The sequence below is a fragment of the Ischnura elegans genome, chromosome 6, assembly GCF_921293095.1.
Source record: "Ischnura elegans chromosome 6, ioIscEleg1.1, whole genome shotgun sequence".
Lineage (NCBI taxonomy): Eukaryota > Metazoa > Arthropoda > Insecta > Odonata > Coenagrionidae > Ischnura > Ischnura elegans.
In genome coordinates, this window is record NC_060251.1 from 68,045,713 (window position 1) to 68,059,120 (window position 13,408).

A 13,408-nucleotide genomic window follows, 5' to 3' on the forward strand; every position below is an offset into this window, starting at 1 on the left:
ACCTGCAGCCTTTTCAGGTCTAATCTGACCGTTCATACAATTTAGTTTTCGTTTGCTCCTAATGGATCGTTTTTATCGGTAATATGTGATCTTAGCTTGATATAAAAATAGATTAAAGAAGTAGTGTTTCGAAAACTTTTACTAGGAATTTAGAGGATTATAGAAGGGGTCGATTCGATGTTTTTTGTCGTATCTCGTCTCGTTCACCACAAGTATTTGAATTTACAATCGGAAGAGGGTTTTATAGTATAGAGATCCTTTATTGAAATCTCCATCGAAAAAGAAAGACTAAAGAAATAACCGAGATTAGGTCTCCTTTTTAATATCTTATGGATTCAACCGCTAGTTCACAGCTTGTGGAACCAGTGGCGTAACTATGGGGGGAGGTGGGGAGTTATATCTCCCCCCCCCAAAGTCTTAGGGAAATTGAAAAAAAATATTTAAAGATATCGTCTAGCTATGACATATAACAACTGTATCTGCTCAGAGTAAAATCTTTAGCGGCAAAATTATGTAAAAATATGTTTTTTAAAAATTTGCCGTTTACCCCTTCCTCAGCCCCCCCCCCCCCGTCGCCACCCCTGGCCATCCCATCCCCCCAAAGCATATTCTTAGTTACGCCGCTGTGTGGGACAAAAACACGAATCGAAAATATTATCCTACTTTTTTCATTTGGATTTAAAAAATTGAACCAGGTCACCCAAATCGCTCCGCGTGCTTTAAAAATAAAATGAAGCTACCGAGGCATCTACTTCACCTCCGGATAATATAAGCTTGATTTCCTGGTAACGGGGGCACATTTGCTGAAAGGTCAAGGTTACATACAAGTTGGCAGAGGGTTTGGTAAAGTCTAGAGAGAGAGAGGTAGGGGTGGTTGGATACGAAGAAGCGGATGTTGTTGAGCGTAACAGAGGAGCAAATTCGTGTCGGATGCGCTGTGTCGCCGCAAGAGGGCCCTCAGCATGCACCGAGTACAGCAGGAAGTGGCCGGAAGACGAGTACGACAGCGTCGCTCGTCGTACGACGTGTCACACAAAAGGTTTAGAGGAAGCGCACCTAGGACAAGGAGTCAAAGCATTAAAGGTCACAGTACTCCAGGTGAAGGTTCCTCGACGACTAACTTCATTTACGACCAACCTACCCCCGAACAAGCCGTGCAGCACAGTCTTAGCGATGAGAAAATGTCGGTTAAAGTCGAGCTTTTTATTTCGATTAAACTTTAACAAATCGAAATTTAAGGATTGAATTTTTATCGATAATCTAAATTTGAACCAAAATATCGATTCACTGATTATCGACTGTTATTGAAATAAAATATTTTGACGACTTACTTAATATATGGCCAACCAGGCCGCCAACCTACTCCCGAACCAGTGCAGTGGCGGGTACAGATGGGGGGCGGAGGGGACGCGCGTCTCCCCCCTTACGGGGCCCTTGCCGAACATTGTAGAACCACAGTTGCAACTTTATTAAAACGTAGGATATTATCTTATATACGTGTATAATGAGTTTAAATGAAACTTTCTTCAACTTCGCAACGTGGCTTGATTTTTTTAATTACAATAAAAGTAAAGGTAATTCAAGAAATCCTTTGCGCCCCCCCTTGAGTTTTTTCTGTTTCCGCTGCCTTACCGAACAAGCCTTGAATTTCGATAAAAATCGACTATTGATCGAAATTGAAAGTTCGAATTTTCAATGATAATCTAAATTTGAACCAAAATGTCGGTTAATTGACAATAGGCGGTTATTGAAATAAAATAGTTTGACGACTTACTTCATGTACGGCCAACCTACCCCGAACTAGTCCTGCAGAAAACTGTTAGCGATGGAAAAATGATGGACGGCAGAATATATTTGGGCGAAAATGGGTTAATGGTATCGCCCTCAAAATAATACCCGCAAGATATTATGCAATTGTGTCGGCGCTTCTTCGTATCCTCGAACACTTCCCAAACGCGATCACTGGGATAGCCTTCAGCTATGTCAGTTTGCTTTGCGACGAATTTTTCTTTTATAACTTACGCCGTCACCTTAAAATTTCCTTATTATATAGAGTGAACTTTTTTGTAGAATTGATCTGTTTCTCATTTTTAAAACTTTGACAGTAACAGATAAATATAAAAGTATTAAAAACGGCAAAGAAGCTAAGCTACGGTTTTTGAAAGCCAGAAGTCACTGGAACCAAACCCTTGGCTTGAAACGAGCAATCCGCTGCGAAACAGGAAAAAGACCACAGTGATGCACCCCTAACAAGAAGAGCTACACGACGTGTAGTACACGTTGTACCTAAAAATTTCCTTATTATATAGAGTGAACTTTTTTTTAGAATTGATCTGTTTCTCATTTTTAAAACTTTGACAGTAACAGATAAATATACAAGTATTAAAAACGGCAAAGAAGCTAAGCTATGCTACTTCTGTAGTACACGTAGTTCCATCTTGAAAGCATGGGTAACATTGAAGTTTCCACGTAATTTTACGTTTCTCGATTAGACCTACCATATGCCAGAGTACCCATGCATCAAGCTGTTAGACATCTCACTGATTTTTCTCTCTTGAATTTTTAATAATGATTTATGCTTTATTAGGATGCTACAATTTTCTTCTGCATAGAATTTTTCACGCCTGCAGGTTTTTATTTTTTATTTTAGCACCTTAATGTTTAGTATCATAACTCGTCCGTTTTCCTTTTTTATTGGAGTAGAAGAGGCAGAATGTCAGAGATTACTGCACGACTTAACCCGGTAGGGACATAATTCATGGGTCCAATCGTCATTTACTTTGAAATCGATTCGCTAATTACACCGTTATGTGTTTGATTAATTATTCAATTGGCTCCTTTATTTTGAATCCGCGTTCCACTCACTGCATGCATGTTTTCGAATGAACGCTATGTAGTCGTATGCAGTAAATACATAGCGGAGGTTTCTTGGTCATGAATTTAGCTCTTAATAAACGTCCCTGGTGTTTTAATTTTGGCGGGAATTCCACGAATTACTTATGAACCTCGTTCTATTGAATTAACAAGTTTGGAAAAACAAACTCTGCTCGCGTAATGAATTCGATTTAAAAAAAGATAAGATTGTATTTCATCCCCCTAGCCGTCCCACTCTGGAAACAAATTTTGGCGAGAAAAATCTTCATTTTGCTAGAAAATAAGGAAGAGAACAGCTTTGGGGGAAACACTTAAGGAAATAGCAATATCAATAAAGATAAATTTAATTTTGTGTCTGCCAAATACACTCAAGCGTTGGAGACAAATAAAATCCCGCTTTATATTTGTTTTCTGTCGTTTCTGCGTAAATTAAAGGGACATGGAACTCCTATATTCCCTCACCAAATTTAGCCTCGAGCGAGTTTTCCTGAAGTGAAAGTTTACATTATAGTCTAGATTTCCATTGTGTTATGAAAACAGCTTCTTTATAGTATTAGATTATACCACTGTTACAAACATCGGGGAATAAGCTCAGAGATTTGGAGAAAAAGTTGTGAACTTGGAAATGCTTGCTCAAAATACGGAATTTATATTTGATGTTGATATTTGGAGTACACATGTGGCCTCTCGTGGCGTATTTAAGATTTTTTTGACAGATAATTACATCTAATATCATTAACAGAAAATTGGTTGGTAATAATACATGTTTAAATATTTTTTAATAGCATTTAATTGCCAAATTACTTATAATGATTGCTGAATTCGTTTTAAAAACATAATTTTAAGGCTTTCTGCTTTTTTATGGGACCTTCTGGAAACACATTCTCAGAAATACAGTTGTATTCACGATCTTTATTTTGAAATTTTGTTCTGAATGTAATAATAACACCTGTTTTAGCTTGACGAAAGCTTTTTTACTTAGGTGTAAGTTCATCTCTCTAATTTTGGCATGTTACTGTTGAACTCTTCTGAGAAGAGATATGATAACAAAAAATGCGATCAACTAAAAGTTAATAGAAATTTTCCACGAATAGATAACTTTTACCTCACGACTTGTGTCAACACATTGTACATTATCTTAAAAAAATTCATTCAAACCGTTCGGGAATTAACCCGGTAACGCCTGAATTAAATATTTCATCCGAACTTTTTCGTAATATTCAATTTTAAAATCTGATTTATTAGATGCAAATTTAATACTTTTTGCACTAATAGTCTTGAAGATACAGCCTGGTACAATGTGGTACCACTAGGCCCTTAAGGGGTCAAATTAGAAATCAAATAAGCGCTAGTAATTTCACATTTCAATGCCAGAAACGTTAAAAAAAATTCAATTCAATTCGTTTTTCAATTTTGTACAAGAATTTATCAAAATTACTCAAAAATGTCATATCTTGCTTAAAGAGCAAACTTTTCTGGAAAACGTAATTATAAATATGCTTATTAGTTTAAAACGCTCAAAATCCCAAGCAAATCACAATGAATAACAAAAAAGGCTCGTTTAGAATGCACTACCAGCTGGTACCATAAGGTACCGCTAAGCGTTAACGGGTTAAAATTAAAATAATTTCCCATAAATTTTAATTTACTTAAGTGTTAGCATTCCACTAGGTTAAGCCCGAAGCAACTCTCAACAATAGAAGACGTCTTCGTTGCCTGGACTCGGGCTATCCGAGATTTTGGCTTCCCAAGCACGATCACAAATGGATTCTCTACCTCGACCGCGATGGTCCCGGGTCTAATCAAGACGAGGAACCATCTGGGTCACCTTTACCTCGTCTACCAATCACTCTTCCGCCTCTCTAACACACCGCAGAGTCCGTCCTGTGGTCTAATTTGGAAGGGATTGAGATTCCAGTACTTCCACTTCCGTGGTGATTTCACTTATCTTCGGCCGTGTACGTATGCCGCTCGTTTCGGGAGAACCCACCACCTCCGGTCGATCGGGCGTAGTTTATATTTTTCGTGACGTTCCGAGGCCGGCTTACGTAAATAATTAGCGAATTAGCTATAAACATTTAATTTAGTAATCAATTTACCCCTAACCGCATGAATTTCTAAATACGTGCAAAAACATTTCCTCATAAAATATATCCAAAAACTCTTCAATTCAATAACTTTGTCGCTATTTTTTTAAATTATTTAGTAAAATTTGAATACGTATCACATATGATAATGTTTGTTCTTGTTTATAGGCCCAAAAGTGTATAAATTATTACCTGATTCATGTCTGAAATCAAAAAATAATAACGCAATTATGAAAAATATACAGTCTTGGTTGTTTTGAATGCCAAGTATGGAGGATATTTTTCTTTGATATAATACCATGTAATATATTTACGCACTTACTTCAATTCAAATGCTGCGCTTAAAATGTTTCTATGTCAGCATGACCCTTTGTAAATGATGGTAGCCATAAAACAGGTTGTCCTTAATGGCTACCTAAAGTTACTCCTTTTTATGTAATTAATTCTATTCTGTACTTTTGATTTTTTTGGAGTAATAAAACAATTTATTTATAAATACTATTTATTTATGGTTATAGACAACTTTTAAATCAGTCGAACATTTTTAGTGGCTCCTTTGAGGCAAATCCTCGTTTCTTCTTCATCTGTTATTGTTTTTCAGTATTTCTAAGTCTTCATGTTTTAGAAACACTTTTATGTCCCAATTTGCACAGGCTTTTAGTGACTTCATCACTAAAATCTGCGAGTCTCATTTTGTCCCCATGGATTCTCCTATTGAGCAGCAATGCATTAACATCAGACACATCTACTAAATGGCATAAGATTCGGAGAAACCACTTCTTTGAACGCATTCTTTTCCTGTGCCTCCGTAGAAAGCTATCAAGCAAGTCAACACCACCCATGTTTTTGTTGTATTGCTTGATAATAGTAGGGCATTCGTTCTCAAGAGATGGGAATCTTTTCCCTCATGCCACTTGCACACCACCGATTTTGGACGGCCGGTGAAATATCGGCCGTCCGCATTGCAATAGTGAACAATGGGAGGGCATGGGAGGTTGCACACTGTCCGACCACGCACCGGCACCGAGAAAATGCCGGTGAGCTTCCGGCCATTGCCACTGTGGAACACCGGCGCCGGAATAACAACCAAGCAACTGATTGTGCTACCGGAAAAAATTCGGCGTGTGTGCAAGCAGCGCTTCAGCGGTAAAATATCGGCCGGTTTATTACCGATCTTCCAAAATTGGTGCGTGTGCAAGGAGCCTCAGAGTAGACAGAAGTACAACTACTTCATTGTGTCTCCATACCACACATGAAACTTCTACTCGGTCGACAGTGGCAACTTTTTCAGTAGATGCTCCTCTCTCTGCGCCTGGAACTCAACTACGATGAGCATCCCTGTGCCCCTCAGAAATTACCGGCACTACAAGTGTAGTGTCGGTATGTCGGTCGGATACACTATTATTATGCTTGAACGTCGAAGTGTTGTACATGGTGGGTGAGGAGAGGCAGCTTTTAGATGACATACGGAGGAGATTGATGGTATAAATGGAGGGAGTACTTGGCGGGGAGGGCATGTTGAAAACAGTTGTAGATGTAAGAATTTTTAGTAAACGAGGACAGGAAGGAAGAGAATAGGATTTTTTAGAAAATAGAAACTGTCAAACGTTAAAAATCGGCGGTTGTAAAACGTTTCGCAACGCACTGTACTTTTTCATAATTTTGTGATCATTTTCGATTATGTTAATGTGAAAAATGCTGTTTTTAACCTTTAATTTTGTTTATTAATTAATTTTGTTCCCTCGTTTTTCATTTAAAGGCCTGAAGATTGTTTAAAAATAAACCGAAACGTCGGCACAAAAGTTTTGCAATCTATTGACCTAAACTTCAAGATGCCCATGATCATTAAAAAATAGAGGTCAAGACCTGGAAAAGGCAAATCTAATGACACACTGTATTGTTATAATAGGGTAGTTTCCTTCATCTAAGAAAACGAAAGGCAGTGATTGCGATTCGTTTCCCTCCATTAGTGTATTCGTAATATACAACTTATTTGTTTTTAGAAATCCCAGTTCAGACGAATGGCAATGGTCAATTTCAACCTCATTTGGAAAAGGCCGGATTGGTGCCCATGCTATGCCACTCCACGTGACGTCACAGGGACCTCGTTACTATACGAGTAGATAGAAGTTTTACATCGTATGAGATTACCAATGCCTGCATAAGGCACAGAGCTCGGGGAAACATGTCCTAATAATGACCTATTAAAACTGCCTAAGGTCGGAAAGTTTCCTTCGTTTGATAGAGTATTAATAATTCTTATTTAAGCCACGCGCTACCTGCTAGCAGGGTACTCTGCTACCTGCTAGCAGCCTGCATCGTAGCGGCGCTCAAAGCCTCGCACCAAGGTCACCTCACACGCCGACAGCGGGTACCAGAATGACGTCACACGGCGTTTTCCCAGCATAAATTCTTAGCCGTCGCGTTTTCGCGCGCTTGAAAATTTTCACTTTTCATTTTATCGCTAAAAATACATATCGTCATTTAAAAATCTAAAAGCGTGAAATACGTACTCCAGGAGTCATAATCTATCGAGTTAGGCAATAAAAAAATAATAGGGAACCACCCTATTAAAGGTACCTACTGGATCATTGTTGACCCCCTGCGCTTTGAAAACTCAGTATCTCCGTATTTCCTTTGGAAAAACATTCCGTGAAAAGTGAAAGCAAAGTGGGGAATGCGAATAGGATTGTGGGGAGCGTGAATCGAGTTGGAGTGTGCGTCTGCAGATTGTCGCTCCGCCCTCAGTCCACCCCCTCCCGTTCCGATGTCACCTTCTCCGCTTTCAATCCGATGCGTTCCGTTCCGCAGTTCAGCTCTCGTTCTTGACGCTGCTTCGCTGAGATAAGGAATGAATGGCTTCCATCTGCAGTGGTGCGATAACGTAAAAACGTCCCCCTTTGTGTTTTCTTTCCTTTTCTCTGGGAGCAAAAAAATAATAGTTAACGGGAAAGAAGGAAGGTGAAAGGTAGTTTTTTTTTTCTTCCGAAGCAATATTAGAAAAAAAGTTACTCTGGCCGTTAGGTATCGGAAGGGCTTTAAGTATAAGTGTATTGGAATGAATGAAGGAGGTAGGGTAGTATAAAATGATTGCTGAAGATATTCTTCTGGTTGAACGACGAAGTGCTGGACATGGTGGGTGAGGAGAGGCAGCTTCTACAGAATCACTTTAGCGGAGGAGGCGGATTCAAAAGTATTGCCACGAATTGCGCACCGCAGTTTAGAAATTGAGTTTTGGTAGTTTATATTGTACCAGTAGGAGGGAAATTTGAACAACATTCCAACCTCCCGCAATATTTTTATAAGAACATCATTAAAGAGAAATGTATGCGGGATTTGTGCAACGATTAATACCGCATAAATTATATTGATAGTGATAAGTGCGAGGTATTAAATAACTGACGCTGAAGCTTTTCGATCAGGAATAGGGAGCATAGCACATATGTAAAATATCCGCCGTAATATCACAGCAAATTATGCCACTGCGTGATAAAATTCAGTTTTATTTAGTGGCACTCAAAGACTGGTTCGTTCCGTTGCACGACTTGACAAAGCTCATAATAAAATACCGTTGAATTCAGTGCGTGAGTTGGCATAATGGTAAAGGAGAGGATCACGAATGCAATATGATTTCGGTGGTTCGAACATCTCCGAAGATTTGTTTTCAGATACATAGTAGGTATGCCAGTAACATATTTTTCTTATCCACTTAAGCGCATATTAACTTAATTATACACTGCTCGTTATAAAATTTTGAATGACGAAAATTCATTTTTTCCGTGGATTTAATTATTCGTTTTTACTGAAATCTCAATGCACGAATTATAGGGAAAATATTTCAGTCAGGTATTCTGCTCCATCAAGTCTTTTTTCGCATCACCGAATGCTCTATCGTTTTCAATAATATGTAGACACTCACGGGACCACTTAACTGATGGGACCGGGTCGGTGAAAATTTGGAAGGTTGGCACGTTAAGCAACCTGCATCCTTTGCCTTCAAGGGCAGCAAGAGACGACGAGGACTGACGCGGACGCGACTTAGCTACCGAACCTGGAGTCAAACTCCTGGAGCATATGCTCAATCGAAATTGAGATTAGCGGATGGAATGCACGAAGGTAATTCACGTCCCCGCAGACGTTGGGGCGTCGAAGTGTTCTTTTGGGCTCCGTGGCGAGGTTTTTCCTATATTTAGAATCTTATTTGGACTCACCGTGCCTCCGTGGGCGAGTAGGGTTATACTGTGCGCTGTATAAATGAAGTGGATTCTTCTAGAATGCCTTAAAGTACTCTATGTTAACCTATCTTAATAGGTAGAATAGTTAAACAATTCTTCTGGTTAAATGGCGAATTTTTCCAATTGCACCACATAATTACTATTCAATGGCAATGAAACTAAAAGGAAATTGATTGTAACGGCCGATAAAATATTGAACTCCATAGTCACAGAAAAGTGAATCAACTCTATAAATTTTCGCTCACAATCAGTAGGTTAGTAATCTATTCAATTCTACATGTTTCACTGCTCTGCAGCATCAGAATACATTCAGTTCTGTTGATGCTAGTGCCGTGAAACGTGTTTAGTAGAATGAATTATGAATTTATTTAATGGAATTTAGGAAAGCTTAATTACGTTCTTGAAACTTCTTACATATTTAACAGCATTTCTATATTTATCTTTCAAACATTTTGCTCGATGTGCAACTGCGGAAAAGAAGTACACAAAGCTCATTGGCGTCTGATTAAAGCCACCTAAGGATTTATCTGATGACATCCGCCCTACAAGATTTTGTACTCATAATGTTCTCAGGTAAGAGGAAATTTCCAAAAGTCAACACAGACGACATTTTGGACGTTGAAACTTCTAGAGATCACAAAAATCCCACTAGTGTGATGAGTAAGGTGTCGTGCCATGAATCATTGGTTCCACGGATCAAATCTTTGTGACGGATGACTGGGTGTTGCTCAGACAATTAGGAAAATTTTCTAAAATTTAAAACTTTTCAGAACCTGGCATGAATTATGGAGGATATTGCATGACTATTGGATCACTAAGCGCTTATTAACTCTTTAACGCCCAATGTTGCTTTGAAGCAACATATATTTTAAGGACCTGAAATTCATAGAGAATGAATGATATTTAGGCAGCTTTAATATTGCTTGAAACCTGTATCTTCGGAGTTAATATTTACGTCACATGATGATGGTTTGTGCAAATCTCGATTTAATAGGGATCAATGATATGAGATTTGCAGAACGATTGAAATTTATCCCTGACACCCTTGTAGTTAAAAAGATTTTTTTGTCATTGAATATCGTTCAATCATATTTTACGCAATGTATTATTAAAGTAAATGCTTGAATTTAACTATCACAAAAGATATAGGCTGGTGACACGATGTCTATTACCTTTAAATTTGATCCGAAGTTTCTGTTGCTTCAAAGCGACAACGGGTCTTCAAGGAACGATGGGTAAATCTGGTACACTTAGTAATTCCAGATTTTTAATCTTATTGAGTAAACGTGAAGTGCAGACGTCTGCAAAAGGAGAAATACATTACTGACATCCTAAAAGTACTCGGTCATGGCAACATATCTGAGTACAGCAACGACTCCATCGACTTCAATTGAGGTGATGAGTATTGGCATTTCTCGAATAACAAGCATCAAAATCCCAAGAATCATCATAAGCATGACAAATTGTATAAATTGAGGCCTCTTTTGAATACCATAGTACCAACATGCAGCAAACACCCCTCGAAGAGTGACATTCCATTGATGAGCAAACGATTCCTATCAAGGGGAGTAGCCAAAGTAAACAATATAGCTTAGGCAAGCCTTAAACCCAGGGTTTCTAAGTTTTTATGAGATCTGGCCAGTAGGGACACATTCTCAGTAGGGACTATGCACAACTTTGAAATATGTACTGGGAATGGAACCTGTGAAGACGTACGATTGAAGTTTTCGTGCGACATTGTAATGGCTCTCACTAATCTGCTGTCGGAATATCAAATTTTCAAAGTATACTTCGATTGGTTTTCATCCCTTCAACTAGCAATAGCTCTAAGGGAAAAAGGAATATTACCTATGCCTACGCACAATTTGCTGTAATAAAATGTGAAGTTGTCCTCTGTCCTCTGAGGTTATCCTCAAGTCATCTGAAAGACGAAATTCGAACTGGCGAATTTAAAATAATATTAATGTTGCCTTAGTTCGATGGTGTAATAGAAAAGCTTTTATTGATCAATATCTTGTGGCTCAGTGCATTTTACTCCTGCATCAGTGCAAATAAAGCACTTCAGGCATGTAAGAAGTTTACATTTGAAATAAATATTTAATAATTATAATCTTCTTGGTAAATTAATTTAATAGTAAAAAATAAAATATTTAATGATGTGAACGGTTAACAATAGTTACATCTTGAAAGTATTAAGCTTGATTGAGATACTAATTTACAGCGGTTAAATCTGAAAAAGTTCCCTAGCGGCCCAATGTTACTCTGAAGCAATATGCTGTAAAATCTACATGTGTGAGGGAAATTTGAAAGAAGTTGCATTAACGTATTCTAATGATTATATTTACGTAACCTATCTACAAAAATTAAAATAAAATTCACGGAAAAACATATGGGTTTTAAAGGGTTAATTTGTTGAAATTCAACTCCTGCCTTGCATAAACACTTGGACAGTTAACCTTAGAGTGAATTTTGACCGCGTTTTCCGAGTCACCCAGTCCCGCTTGAGTGCCCCTAGCCATTAGGCTCATGTGCAATGTATTACAGCCTCTGCTTCCTTCATTATTTCAAGGGCAAATTTCTCAAAGCTCGGCAGAACTGAAAGCAAAGGATCGAGTCATCTACACCCTTAGTTTCCAGTCTTGAATTTTTGGGCGTCCATGGGTGTATTTTATTAGGAACATTGATCAAATCATTGAGTGAGCAGAGTATTCGGCTTGCTCATAAATTTTCTTATAGAAGCGCATTACTCTTAGATAGAATTTTAAATGTTCTCTTACTGCATTATTGTTTTCACTAGATATTGCCTAGCTCCATCATAAACTATTCAAAAGTACTATTGCCATTTTTCCTTTATTACATCTATTCCTGATGGCTGCGCTTGGTATTGATACTATTCCATTTCAGACCCTCTTTCGGGAATAAGATTCTGCTGTTGACATTATTTAAATATAAGTGACAGTGAAACATATCTTAAGCGACCACCGGATTGGTTAAAGAATAGCGATCACTTAAGGAGGTTATCGCGGAATGATTGATTCTCGCAATCATCAACGGACAGTCCGAATTCCTGAAGACTCCTGAGTCATGAAATTTACAGTCCTTATATATATATATCTTTGTCTATAGACTCGGTAAGATAGGATTTTGGGAAAAACAGTTTTCTCCCATAAAAATCATCGAATTTCGTGCGGACGTCTTATGTTACGCATATTCAAGTTACTTTCACTCGAAACGTTGAGTGGAAATTTGCATCATTTGGCGGAGAAAGGAATACTTTCGTTATTTATTCATGAAATACATTCATGTCCATTAGATAGGGTAGATTTCTCTTTATGTGGAAATCCTGAATAGTTTCATGACATCCCGATTTGCTGGCGTATCCTGTCAATATGAGTTTCGGAGCAGTTAATGGCTTTAGAAAGAGACAAGTGTAATAAAAGGATCACTGTAAACTTTACTGCTGTCAATTTTCTCAAAAAAATAGGAAAAAGTTTTTGAGATCATTTTAATTTTTTATATCTTATTTTTATTTACATGTTATGTTTATATCTTATATTATAAAGCAGGAAACTTGACAGAAGTTTCCTGCTTTAAAAATAAGATATAAAAATAAAATAATTCCAGTAATGTGTTCAATGATTTTCCTATTGTAACAAAATATCATTGTTCGTTCCAAAATTAAAAGCGAAAAAAATCATTTTCGGCCAGCATTTCTGATTTCGGCCCACTGTATGTCATAATTTTGATGTAATGTACGATAGAAGTTCCATATAGCAGTATCGCTTTCTTTATGCTGGTTATATTAAGCCTTGCCGCACTCGGTGGCGCCGGGGTAACTCCCCGACTGCCAACCTTGAGGTTACGGGTTCGAATTCTGCCTGGGAGGATCTATCACCGCCCAGGGCATGGATGTATGCGATTGTCAAACAAGTTAATTGTAAGAAAGGACTATCTACTCTTAAATTCGCTTGCAATAAAGATGCCGTTATTATTATTATTATTCTCGATGCCTACAGTTTGGGGAAATACAGGATGGTTTGTATCTGCGGTTGCCTTTAAGTTCGCTCGAGAATTGAGGTCAGGTTGTTTGCTACAGCCCCGATGGCATGAAGGAAGGAAATAAGAGACATCTATGACGGAGAACAGCACGAAGCGATCATCTTCCATTTCTCGTTTTTTTTTTCCTCTCCCAAGCGTCCATTTTTTTCTGCT